At 41.5% G+C, this 13,910-nt stretch overlaps 1 pseudogene; it reads right to left on the bottom strand.

Annotated features, from left to right (window-relative positions):
• Positions 1 to 10,955: 10,955 nt before the first annotated feature.
• On the bottom strand, positions 10,956 to 11,679 carry LOC125165675 (NADH dehydrogenase [ubiquinone] 1 alpha subcomplex subunit 8-like; annotated as a pseudogene).
• Between the last annotated feature and the right edge of the window lie 2,231 nt (positions 11,680 to 13,910).

The raw sequence follows: 13,910 nt of genomic DNA, 5'->3' as shown, positions 1-13,910 counted from the left end.
TATTAATGTATAGAAATGCAACTGAGCTTTGTATATTGATTTTGTATCCTACAACTTTACTAAATTCTTGTATCAATTTTTTTAATGGAGTCTTTAAGGTTTTCTGTATATAATATCATTTTAGCTGTAAATGGAGACAGGTTGGCTGCTTTCATTCTGATCTTGATGCCTTTTATTTTTCTTGCCTAATTGCTCTGGCTACGACTCCTAGCACCATGTTAAATAAAAGTGGCATTAGTGGGCATCCTTGTCTTGTTCCTGATCTTAGAGGAAAAGCTTTCACTTTTCACTGGTGAGTATGATATTAGCTGTGGGCTTGTCACATATGGCCTTTATTATGTTGAGACATGTTCCCTCTGTACCCACTTTATTGAGAGTTTTATCATGAATAGACATTGAATTTTGTCAAATGCTTTTCTGCATGTATTGAGATGATCATAGGATTGCATCCTTCATTTTGTTAATGTGGTGAGTCACATTGATTGACTTGTGGGTGTTGAACCATCCCTGAATCCTTGGAATAAATCTCGCTTGGTCGTGGCATATGATCCTTTTAATGTGTCATTGAATTCAGTGTGCTAATACTTTTTTTGAGTTTTTGCAATTATATTCATTAGGGATATTGGCCAGTAATTTTCTTTTCCTATAGTGTCCTTGTCTGATTTTGGTCTCAGTGTAATGCTGGCCTCATAAAATGAGTTTGGGGGTATTCCCTCCTCTTCTATTTTTTGGAAGCATTTGAGAAGGATTGGTATTAATTCTTTAAATGGTTGGTAGAATGCACCAGTGAGTGTATCCATCCGGCCCTAAACTTTTGTTTGTTGGGAGGGTTTTTTTTAAAATGTTTATTTATTTATTTATTGAGCAAAAGAGAGAGCAAACAGAGAAAGGGAGAGAGAGAGGGAGAGAGAAATCCCAAGCAGGCTAGGTGCGGTCAGCACAGAGCCTGACATGGGGTTCTAACTCACGATCTGTGAGATCATGACTTGAGCTGAAAATGAGAGTCAGACATTAAACCAACTGAGCCGTCCAGACGCCTCATTTGTTAGGAGGTTTCTAATTCCTAATTCAATCTCTTTACCAGCAATTGGTCTGTTCAGATTTTGTATTTCTTTTTGTTTTGTTTTGTTTTAAGATTTTATCTATTTTTAAAGTAATCTCCACACCCAACGTGGGGCTCAAACCTACAACCCAGATACCGAGTTACACACTCCACCAACCGAGCAAGCCAGGCACCCCAGCTTTTATATTTCTTGATGGTTCAGTCTTGATACCTTGTATGTTTTTAGGAATTTATCTGTTTCTTCTAGGTTGTCCAATTTGTTGATATACAACTGTTCATAGTAGATGCATGATCCTTTGTATTTCTGTGGTACCATTTGTAACATCTCCTTTTTTATTTCTGATCTTATTTGCATCCCCTCTCTTCTTGGTGAGTCTGGCCAAAGGTTTGTCTATTTTGTTTATCTTTAAAAAAAACAAAACAGCTCTTAGTTTCATTGATCCTTTCTATTGTTTTTATTAATCTCTATTTCATTTATTTTATTTTATTTTTTTTTATTTTAAACAAAATTTTTTTTCAACGTTTATTTATTTTTGGGACAGAGAGAGACAGAGCATGAACGGGGGAGGGGCAGAGAGAGAGGGAGACACAGAATCGGAAACAGGCTCCAGGCTCTGAGCCATCAGCCCAGAGCCCGACGCGGGGCTCGAACTCCCGGACCGCGAGATCGTGACCTGGCTGAAGTCGGACGCTTAACCGACTGCGCCACCCAGGCGTCCCTATTTCATTTATTTTTACTCTGATGTATGGTATTTCCTTCCTTCTACTAACTTTGGGCTTAGTTTGTTCTTCTAATTCCTTCAGGTATAAAGTTAGGTTGTTTATTTGAGATCTTTCTTATTTCTATATATAGGCATTTATTGCTATGAACTTCCTGCCTTAGAACTGCATTTACTGCATCCCATAAATTTTGGTATGTTGTGTTTCCATTTTCCTTTGTCTTGAGATTTTTTTTTTTATTTCTCTTTTTATTTTCCCTTTGGTCCATTGGTTGTTTAATAGCATGTTGCTTGATCACCACATATTTGTGAATTTTCCAGTTTTCTTCTTACAATGGATTTCTAGTTTCACACTGCTGTGGTCAGAAAAGAAAAAAAGCTTAGTATGATTTCAGTCTTCTTAAATTTCTTAAGACTTGTTTTGTGGCCTACTGTAAGATCTATCAGGAGAATGTCCCATGTGCACTTGAGAAGAATGTGTATTTTGCTGATTTTGAATGTAATGTTTGGTATATGCCTATTAGGTCCGTCTGGTCCGATTTGTCATTTAAGTCTGATGCTTCCTTATTGATTTTCTGTCTGGATGAAGAAAGCAGGGTATTAAAGTCCCCTGTTATTATTGTTTTGCTGTCTATTTCTCCCTTTAGGTCGGTTAGTATTTGATTTATATATTTAGGTGCTCTTATATTGGGTGCATCAATATTTACAAATGTTCTCTGCCCCTCCCCCGTTCATGCTCTGTCTCTCTCTGTCTCAAAAATAAATAAACATTTAAAAAAAAAAAAAAAGGGCGCCTGGGTGGCTCAGTCGGTTAAGCGTCCGACTTCAGCTCAGGTCACGATCTCACGGTCCGTGAGTTCGAGCCCCGCGTCGGGCTCTGTGCTGACAGCTCAGAGCCTGGAGCCTGCTTCCGATTCTGTGTCTCCCTCTCTCTCTGCCCCTCCCCCGTTCATGCTCTGTCTCTCTCTGTCTCAAAAATAAATAAACGTTTAAAAAAAAAATTTACAAATGTTATATCCTCTTGTTAGATTAACACCTTTATCATTATATAATGCCCTTCTTTGTCTCCTGTTACAGTCTTTGGTTTAAATTCTGTTTCATCCAACATAGACATAGCTGCTCCAGCTTTCTTTTGGCTTCCATTTGCATGGAATATCTTTTCCACCCCTTCACTTTCAGTCTATGTGTGTCCTTAAAGCTGAAGTGGGTCTCTTACAGGCAGCATATAGTTGAGTCTTGTTTTTTTATTTTTGTTAATTGTTATCCATTCAGCCACTCTATGTCTTTTGATTGGAGAATTTAGTCCACTTACACTTAAAGTAATTGTTGAGGGGCACCGGGATGGGTCAGTGGGTTAAGCATCTGACCCTTGTCTCAGCTTGGGTCTTGATCTTGGGGTAATGAGTTCAAACCTCACTTTGGGCTCCATGCTGGATTTGGAGCCTACTTTAAAAAAAAAAAAAGGAAAGTAATTGTTGATAGGTATGGGCTTATTACTATTTTGCTAAGTGTTTTCTGGCTGTTTTGTGCTTTTGTTCCTTTCTGTGTGTCATGCTCCCCTCCTTTGTGAATTGATGCTTTTCTGTAGCGGTATGCTTCGATTCCTTTCTCTTTCTCTTTTGCGTATCTGCTGTAGATTTTTGCTTTGTGGTTGCCAGAGGCTTACATAAAGCAACTTATATTTATAACAGTCTATTTTAAGTGAATAACAACTTGTCCAAATGGATGCTAGAGCTCTACATTTTTACTCTCCTCCTTCCCATGTTTTGTGTTTTTGATGTCACAACTTGCATCTCGTTATCTTGTTCATCGTTAACACATTATTGTAGTTACATTTATCTAATTATCTTTTCTAATAAAATATTTTTTTTTCTAATTCAACTAGCCAGAATTGGTTTCTGTGGCTCGCAATGAAGAACCAGACCACTATTTTTCTATACCTGGAATGTCCCTAGACCTCACCAACTGAGGGTACAAATCAGGTCACTTTACTATTTAGACATATTTTGTTAGTCACACTTATAAGCCCACACTTATATAACTATGGTATCCCAGTATTCTTGTTGTTTTTTTCCCAAGTATTTGTCTTCTTTTTTATAATTTTTTAAAAAAATGTTTATTTATTTATTTTGGGAGAGAGAGCCAGTGAGCAAAGGAGGTGCAGAGAGAGGGAGAGAGAGAGAATCCCAAGCAGGCTCCGCGCTGTCAGCGCAGATCCCAATGAGGGGCTTGAACCCACTGACTGTGAGATCGTGACCTGAGCCAAAACCAAGAGGTAGACGCTCAACCAACTGAGCCACTCAGGCACCCCTTGCCTTCCTTTTTATATTTGTAGACATCTCCAAGCTCCTTCCTGCCACTGCCCATTTCAGCAAGATGATCAGCCCCACCCGCCACTGAAGAGCCTACTTGTTCACCGTTGGCGCGTCATTTCTCCCATGTAATGGGCAATGACTTGTTAACACTGCTGTCCTTGGCTTATGTCCTTCCAGGCCCCCAGGAGAGACCTGCTGCCCCCAGGCATTACAGAGTTTGATGAGCTGAGTGCCTTCATTTTACGCAAGCTTTTTCCTCTTTAGAGTTCCTAGGTTGTCAAGAGGACTGGGCTGAGGCAGACTCAAGTAATGGCCACTGGGTTCTACGTGAAACGTCTGCCCTCCTCCAAACCTTAGTCTTGTTGCTAAGGCTGGTTCAGGGTGCCTGACTTTGTCTTCCCTTAGAATGAATTCACTCTCAGAGGCTCTGTGTTTATGGCTCTTTCTTCTTTTGAGCTCCCAGTCCCCGTCCAGTTCACCAGATATGACTTTCTTGGTGATACATTCCTCCTTCTACCATGCACATCCATTATGGAGCAAATGAGCAAGTTCAAAGACCCCTGCACCTGCACCAAGCCTGGACGCATGGAAAGCGGCAAGAGTGACGATTACTTTCTTCTTATCTTATGCCTAATTCTCCTTCCCTGTTCCCCAAAACATTAGAGGAACTCCTCTTTAACCCTGCCTAGTTGAATACCTTGTCCCCTGCCGTAGAGACACCCAGCTGAGCTCAGAGGGTCAGAGGCTGCGTCTCCTACCCAAACCCTAGTGGCACTACGTTATTTCTCTTGATATGGGCCCTTCCCATTTTCTCTCTGTCATTGATAGGTATATTACTTGCCTACCTTTGTGTAACAAATTAACCCAAAACATAGTGGCCTGAAACAAAGCATTCACGGGGCGCCTGGGTGGCTCAGTTGGTTGAGCTTCCGACTTTGGCTCAGGTCACGATCTCACTGTCTGTGAGTTCAAGCCCCGCGTCGGGCTCTGTGCTGACAGCTCAGAGCCTGGAGCCTGCTTCGGATTCTGTGTTTCCCTCTCTCTCTAACCCTCCCCTGCGCATGCTCTGTCTCTCTCTGTCTCAAAAATAAAATAAAAAACGTTAAAAAAAAATTTTAAAAAAGAAAGAAAAAAGAAACAAAGCATTCATTATCCCACAGTCTCTGTAGATCAAGAATACAGGAACAGCTTTGGGAATGCAAGCTGGTGCAGCCACTCTGGAAAACAGTATGGGGATTCCTCAAAAAACTAAAAGTAGAACTACCCTACGACCCAGCAATTGCACTACTAGGCATTTCTCCACGGGATACAGGTGTGCTGTTTCGAAGGGACACATGCACCCCCATGTTTATAGCAGCACTATCAACAATAGCCAAAGTTTGGAAAGAGCCCAAATGTCCATCGATGGATGAATGGATAAAGAAGATGTGGTATATATATATATATATATATATGTATATATATATATATATGGTATATATATATATAATAGAAGAATATATATAAAGAAGATGTGGTATATATATATATGTATATATATATATGTATATATATATAAAGAAGATGTGGTATATATATGTGGTGTATATATATATATATATCACATCTTCTTTATTCATTCATCCATGGATATATGTATATCCATGTATATATGTATATATACATTGTATACATATATACATATGTATATATGTATACATATGTACATATGTACATGTGTACATATGTATATATGTATACATATATACATATGTATATATACATATATCCATTGTATATATGTATATACAATGGAGTATACTTGGCAATCAGAAAGAATGAAATCTTGCCATTTGCAACTACGTGGATGGAACTAGAGGGTATTATGCTAAGTGAAATTAGTCAGAGAAAGACAAATATCATATGACTTCACTCATATGAGGACTTTAAGAGACAAAACAGATGAACATAAGGGAAGGGAAGCAAAAATAAAATAAAAACGGGGGGGGGGACAGAAGAGACTCATAAATATGGAGAACAAACTGAGGGTTGCTGGAGGGGGTGTGGGGGGGGGATGGGCTAAACAGGGAAGGGGCAGTAAGGAATCTGCTTCTGAAATCATGGTTGCACTAGATGCTAACTAATTTGGATGTCAATTTTAAAAAATACAAAATAAAATTAAAAAAAAAAAAAAAAAAGAATACAGGAACAGCTTAACATGAAGATCCACAAGCCCTGGTCAAGCCTTCACATGACAGCAACCCCAGCTGACATTTGAGCCGGGAGATCAGAGCCACAACCACACAACTAAACTGCTCCCAAATCCCTAACCTCTAGAAACTGTGGGATAATAAACGCTTCCAGTGAAATTGACCCTTTTCAAGTGAACAGTTGTAGGAATTTTGACAAACATATGTGGTCGTATAATCCCCACTACAATGAAGATCTGGAATATTTCTCTGTCGCCAAAATGCAAAATGTTCTCGTGCCTCTGTATAATCAATCTCTTACTCCACCCCGGTCCCCTGGCAACTGATCTAATTTTTATGCCGAGAGTTTTGCCTTTTCCAGAGTATGATCTGAATAGAACCACAGAGTAAGTAGTAGCCTTTTGAGTTTGGCTTTTTTCATTTAACATAATGCTTTTGAGAGTCACACCCATTGTTACCTATGTTATTCATTTGTTCTTCTTTATTGCTGCCTACGATCTCCTTGCAAGGCTGCACTACGGATTTGTTTATCCATTCACAGTTGATGGTTATGTGGATTGTTTCCGGGTTTTGGCAATTAAGAATACAGCTGCTGTAGGGGAGCCTACAGTGGGTCGAACACTCAGTCGGTTGAGTGTTCAACTTCAGTTCAGGTCATGACCTCATGGTTTGTGAGTTTGAACCCTGCATGGAACCCTGAAGCAAGTCCTGCATCGGGCTCTGTGCTGACAGCTTGAAGCCTGGAGCCTGAAGCCTGCTTCAGATTCTCTCTCTCTCTCTCTCTCTCTCTCTCTCTCTCTCTCTGCCCCTCCCCCACTCGTGCTCTGTCTCTCAAAAATAAATCAACATTTAAAAACAATTTTTAAGAATACAGCTGCTGTGGGGCACCTGGGAGGCACAGTCGGTTAAGCGTCCGAGTTCAGCTCAGGTCATGATCTCACAGCTTATGAGTTCGAGCCCCACGCCGGGCTCTGTGCTGACAGCTCAGATCCTGGAGCCTGCTTTGGATTCTGCATCTCCCTCTCTCTCTCTGCCCTTCCCTTGCTTGTGCTCTGTCTCTGTCTCTGTCTCTCTCAAAAATAAACATTAACCAAAAAAACACAGCTGCTTTAAACATTAGTCTAGAGATGTTTCTGTGGATGTATTTTCCATTTCTCTTGAAATACCCAGGAGTGAGATTGCTGGCTCAAAATGGATCACAGATCTGATTGTAAAACCCAAACCTATTAGTCTTCTACAGCAACATTTGTAATGCTGAAAATGTTTTCTTATCCTGTGGTGTTCAATACAATAGCCAGTAGCCACAAGTGGCTCTTGCGCACTTGAAATGTGGCTAATGTGACTAAGAAACTGAATTGGTCATTTTATTTAATTAGATTTTAATTAATTTAAATTTAAATTTGACATTTGACTAGCGGCTACCATGGAAGCCAATGCCCTTCCAGAAGAAAGCATAGAAAAGCATCTTTGTGATTTGGGCTGAGGCAAAGATTCCTTAGGGGACACAAATCAAGCCATAAGCCATCGGAATTTGTTGATAAATTGGACTTCGTCAAAATTGAAAAATGTCTGCTCCTTGAAAGATGCGTGTAAGATAATGGAAGGATGAGCAGCAGAGAAAATACGTATAAACAAATATCTGGCTAAAGAATGTCACAACTTAATTATTAATGAAATATTTTGCCTCTTGTAAAAAATAATTAAATTTAGAATTTTGAATTAAACTTAATTTTAATTTAATGTCACAACCTAATTTTTTACAAGAGGCAAAATACTTGAATGGACACTTCACCAAAAGTGGACAGAAAATGATTACGTGGAGAGATGCTCAGGATGGTTATTCGTTAGAGAAATGGAAATCACAATTTGATGCCACCTTACGCTTAATAGGATGCCTTTGAAACTGCTGACAATACTAAGCACAGGAGACAACGTGGAGTAAATGAACTCCTCACATACTGCTGGAATGTGCAGACATTAAAAAAATAATCCAGGGGCGCCTGGGTGGCGCAGTCGGTTAAGTGTCCGACTTCAGCCAGGTCACGATCTCGCGGTCCGTGAGTTCGAGCCCCGCGTCAGGCTCTGGGCTGATGGCTCAGAGCCTGGAGCCTGTTTCCGATTCTGTGTCTCCCTCTCTCTCTGCCCCTCCCCTGTTCATGCTCTGTCTCTCTCTGTCCCAAAAATAAATAAACGTTGAAAAAAAAATTAAAAAAAAAATAATCCAGAGCTCTTTCTATTGGAGTTTGATCAATTACCTTTCCAAGGAAACTTCATCAATGTCAGCCACTGATTCCTTAACATCCAAGGTCAAGTGCCTTGGTTTGCTCTGCATTCAGCTTTCCTCCTCCTGTAGATTAGCATTCTGTATCCCTTGCATGCGCTGAACTACAGGATGGGTGTTTCATTTGCTCTTTTTGGTGAGAAATATAATTTCTGGTTTGGAGTTCCAGCAGAAAAACAGATCAGCCTTCCACCGGGCAGGAACAAGGATGCTGTGACTTTCTTATATAACACCGCGTTACCCCTGCTCTAGGGGCAGCAGCTGTTTATAATAACTTCGTCTCCACTGGTAGGTAAACAATGTCAGGGCCTCTCAAACTCTGAAGTTTCTGGAAATCAACCCGGGGATCTTCTTACAATGCGGATTCTGACTGAGAGGTCTGGGATAGGGTTCGAGTTTCTGCATTTCTAACAAGCTCCCAGGTGTTGTTGAGGCCGCTGTTCCCAGAACCACACCGATTTTCCATAAAGCAAAATTCAGAATCTGAGTAATGTTTGGTTCGTACCTTTCCAAGAGGGTTGAGGTGCTGTATCTCTTTCAAGGAGGTTGATGACACAGCACAAATAAAGGGGTCAAGCGCTGGTAATGATGACGTGGATATGCTTTCAAAATACAGTCTAGAAGGTGATTCCATAAACTGGTTCTGGAAAGTAGTAAAGTAATATAGCAACTGGGCAACTGCTTATTGGGTGTAGCTACACCAGGCACTGTGTTAAATCCTCTGTTGACATTATTTCACTTGCTCCTAACAACAATCTAGTAAGAAGGGGCATTGTTAGTCCCATCTAAAAGGTAAAAAATCTGAGACTCAAGACGCTAGAACAGAAGCTATGGACCCTGGATTCTTAAGCCTTGTAGGATTGCCTACAACAAACTTACATACACACACCGGTGATGATCACAAAGCAGGCGGTACGAGTGATCAGATAGGTTCTTAAAATAAATATCTGCAAACTACATAACAAAAAATGGACAGGGATATGTCAGATTACATGGAAACCACAAGATCTTTTCTCTTTGTTTCTTGAGGATGTTTTTGCTTCCCACCAATCTAGTTAATCTAGAAGTTTGGTAGTTAGAGGTGGTTTGCCTCGACTTGCCTTGACATCTCACAGTAAACTTGTCAAACACCCTGATGGCAGGTTATTACAAAATGCTTCATGCTCTGAGAGAATGTTGACTAAGTACCCAGCACAGCTATTTATTGGAGGTCAAACAAATTAAATAAAGAAAAGCAGATTCTAAATTTTAGTGCTTAATGTGAGAAAGGCCGAGGGCCAAAGATACAACACAGTATATGTTTGATGGCAGAATTTTATTATTCGATCCGTGCATAGTTATCTCTGCTGGTGCTGTTAGTTCTTATCCATTGCTCTGACTGAAGGCTTAGCCATGGTTGGCACACGACTGATAAATGAATAAGTGGATGGATGGATGGATGGATGGATGTGTCAATGGGGGGATGGAGGAGACTAAATCGGGGAGGTCAAACTTGCCCAGTCAATTTAAAGTGGGAGAATACAGGACACTTCCTTTTTATTCCCACGTTCCTTAGCTTTTAACCTCCTATTGTCTTGGTACTTCTTTTGTTGGATTCTTCGTGTAAAGAGGACTTTCTGCAGTGAGAGGGCTTTTTGAACGGTTAACTCCAATAACAGAATTTCAAGATAAAATAGGAATAATTTAACAAGAAATGTGGGAAACCTATATATGAAGAAAAATGTAAGGGCTCTTGGGAGATTTAAAAGATGCCTTGAATAAATGAAAAGGCATATACGTTTTTTTTAGTTGAAGTGCAGTTGACATACGATATTATATTAGTTTCAGGTGATAACATAGCGATTCAACAATTCTATACATTTTGAAATGCTCACCACGATAGGTCTGCTTACCATCCGTCACCATGGAAAGTTATTACAATATTATTGACTATATTCCCTCTACTTTACCTTTCATCCCCATGACTTATTTTATTTATTTATTTATTTTTTATTTAAAAAAAATTTTTTTTTCAACGTTTATTTATTTTTGGGACAGAGAGAGATAGAGCATGAACGGGGGAGGGGCAGAGGGAGAGGGAGACACAGAATCGGAAACAGGCTCCAGGCTCTGAGCCATCAGCCCAGAGCCTGACGCGGGGCTTGAACTCCGGGACCGCGAGATCGTGACCTGGCTGAAGTCGGACGCTTAACCGACTGCGCCACCCAGGCGCCCCTCCCTTTAAAATTTTTAATGGCCAGGAAATGGTATCTAATAACTGCCAAGTCACATGAATTAACTTTTTAAAGTTTATAATCCCAGAAAGGACACTCTATTGCTCGATGCAAACAGCATGGGAGTGTCATCAGTGGTCGTCTGGACCACTGAGTGCAGGCCATGGACCCCTCTCTACCTGGTCCAGAAAACATGGCGGCTGCCATATTTGGCAGGCTTCAGTTCTCCTTCCACCTCGGGGCTGGGCTCTGCTCTTGGTCTTGACATTCTCTGGGAAAGGTTGATCTGTTTTCACTTTGGCGACTTTGACCGCTCTTTCGGGTCATGTCACACCCAGCCCAGTTTGTCCAGCACAGGCTTGTCAAACTTGGTCTGCTGTTTGCAACACCAGCAGAGTTAAATGCAGGCTGGAATAATCAATGCAAGTTTAAGCTTCTTACTTTTATTTGTTTTTTATTTCTTTTAATGTGCATTTACTTTTGGGGTGGGAGGGGCAGAGAGAGAGGGAGCCACAGAATCTGAAGCAGGCTCTAGTCTCTGGGCTGTCAGCATAAAGTCTGATGCGGGGCTTGAACCCATCAACTGTGAGATCATGACCTGAGCGGAAGTTAGACATTCAGCTGACTGAGCCACCCAGGTGCCTCTAGTTTAAGCTTCTGTAAAAGGCTCTACACAGTGAAGCTTGATCTGCTTGAAGAAGTCCAGAGCACATTTGTTGATGACCTCACGTTCCTCTAAACACTGCCTGGAGTCTTTCTCTTTCCAGTGGCACAGCATGAACTCATTGTTAGGCTTATCACGCTGAACTCCATAGTGATGAGCCTCAGCTTTGAGCACCGACTTTCACCTCCTACCCTTTCGGATCCCCCAGACTGCGGAGCTCCACTCTCCCTGGCATGATGGCGGTACCCATGTTTTTCTTTGTCTGTCTGACTTACTTCATTTAACATAACAACCTCTAGGTACTTCTTGTTGTTGCAAGTGGCAACATTTTATTCTTTTTTTATGGCTAGGTAATATTTCTATATATAGATATTCATTTATCCATGGACATTTGGGCTGCTTCCATATCTTGGCCATTGTAAATAATGCTGCAATAAACATAAGGGCGCATATATGTTTTCAAATTAAGTAGATACTGTTTTTAAGTAGGAAAATTCAATATCGTAAGTATCTGTCAATTCGCCCCATGTTAGTTTATAAATTTAACTTGATCCCTTAAAAAATACCAATAGAATTTGTCTTTCAGAAATGGGCAGGTTTTTAAAAAAATTTTTTTTAATGTTTATTTATTTTTGATAAAGAGAGACAGAGCATGAATGGGGGAGGGTCAGAGAGAGAGAGGGAGACACAGAATCCGAAGCAGGCTCCGGGCTCTGAGCTGTCAGCACAGAGCCCGACTCGGGGCCAGAACACACGAACCATGAGATCATTACCTGAGCCGAAGTCAGACGCTTAACTGACTGAGTCACCCAGGCGCCCCAAAACATGGACGTTCTAAACATGAAAAGAAAGATCAGGGCTCTTGGATACATTAACCTTAAAAACGAAAGTTATTTTAAACCAGCAAAAATGGGTTTATTCTGGAATCGAAGTGGAGAATTGCAATTTGACACAGCAATCTGCAGCAAACCACAGGCACGTCCAACAAAAGAGAGGAAAGAAATGTTATTTTATGGAGAAGAAGGAGGAAGTTGGAAGTGGTTGGGTTGTTTTTTTTTAACGTTTATTTATTTACTTTGAGAGAGCGAGCGAGCACGTGCACGAGTGGGGAGGGGGCAGAAAGAGAGGGAGAGAAAGTGAATCCCAAGCAGGCTCCACACTGTCAGTGCAGAGCCCAATGCGGGGCTCAAATTCATGAACTGCGAGATCACGATCCGAGACGAGATCAAGAGTCGGAGGCTTAACAGACTGAGCCATCCAGGTGCCCGGGAAGGGGCTGTTTTGAACGAAAGTCCACTGGACAAAGGCAAGAGTTCAGGGTGATGAAGGCTTCTCATTGGCTGGGTTGCAGGAGTAGAGGTGCAATGCACATCTTCTCCCTGTTGGCACCTGTAATTGAGGATTCTTCCTTATTGGCCATTCTTTGTTGGGACCTGAAATTGACAATTCTTGTAATTGATGTTGAGTGATAAGGGTTCGTTCCCCTTCTGCCCTCCGGACTTTAGTGAAGTTTCCCTTTATTAATTATCACAGACATTAGGAATAAGGGCACTGACTCCCCTACACCTCGCCATCCAACTACCAGAAGATTGCGCCCTCGTTGTTCCCGATTGCTGTCTGATATAACCATTTCCTCATGACCTGGCTTCCTGCACCACAGAGCACGCGAACACCTGCACCACATTTCCTGCCTTCCACCACTCACAGCTGTTTTTGTGCGTGTGTGTTTATTTCTTGAGTGTGAGCTGCGGGCATTCTTGCTATGTCCTATGCAGCTGTATTGTATGCAGATGGACTGACCAGCTGACTGAAGTGAAAGCCGAAGCCCTGGATGCTGTGTGTGCGGGAACCCTCAGAGGGCAAGGCCATTCTTTGTGCTAACCACTCATCGGGCCTCGTACGGAAACCTGAAGAACCTGAGGGGCGGTGCAGACACGTTCTTGCTCTCTTGCCTTTCTCCACACAGGGCCCAAGATGCCTGGGGGTAGACGGGGGGATGAGTGTCACATCGGCATGTGATTGTGGAAACAGACTAGAGCTGGGAAATGTATCATCTAGCGGGGCTGGGGTTTTGCACCATTTCTGGACGGTGTTTATATCTCTTCTAGTTTTGCGGTCTTGATGTCGATTTTCTTGTTGTTCTCCCTTACTACTGAGTAAAACCCTTAGAAACTTGTAGCTTTCTCCTAAGCATGTCAAAATCAGTCAATCGATGAAGGACACCAAGTCTAGATGTTTACATCCATGTTTACATTTGCACCAGAGCTTAAAGAGGACAGTCCATGGCAATCAGCAAAGTGAGTGACTCGGAGAGAATATACATGGGGTGCCTGGGGTGGCTCAGTTGGTTAAGTGTCCAAGGCCTGATTTCTCTTTTTTTTCCTAAAACGTTTATTTATTTAATTTGAGGTGGGCAGGGGGAGATAGAGCTCGCACATGCAGGGGATGGGGCAGAAAGAGAGAATC

Source organism: Prionailurus viverrinus, chromosome B2, assembly GCF_022837055.1.
Source record: "Prionailurus viverrinus isolate Anna chromosome B2, UM_Priviv_1.0, whole genome shotgun sequence".
NCBI lineage: Eukaryota > Metazoa > Chordata > Mammalia > Carnivora > Felidae > Prionailurus > Prionailurus viverrinus.
This window is presented reverse-complemented; position numbering and strand designations above follow the sequence as displayed.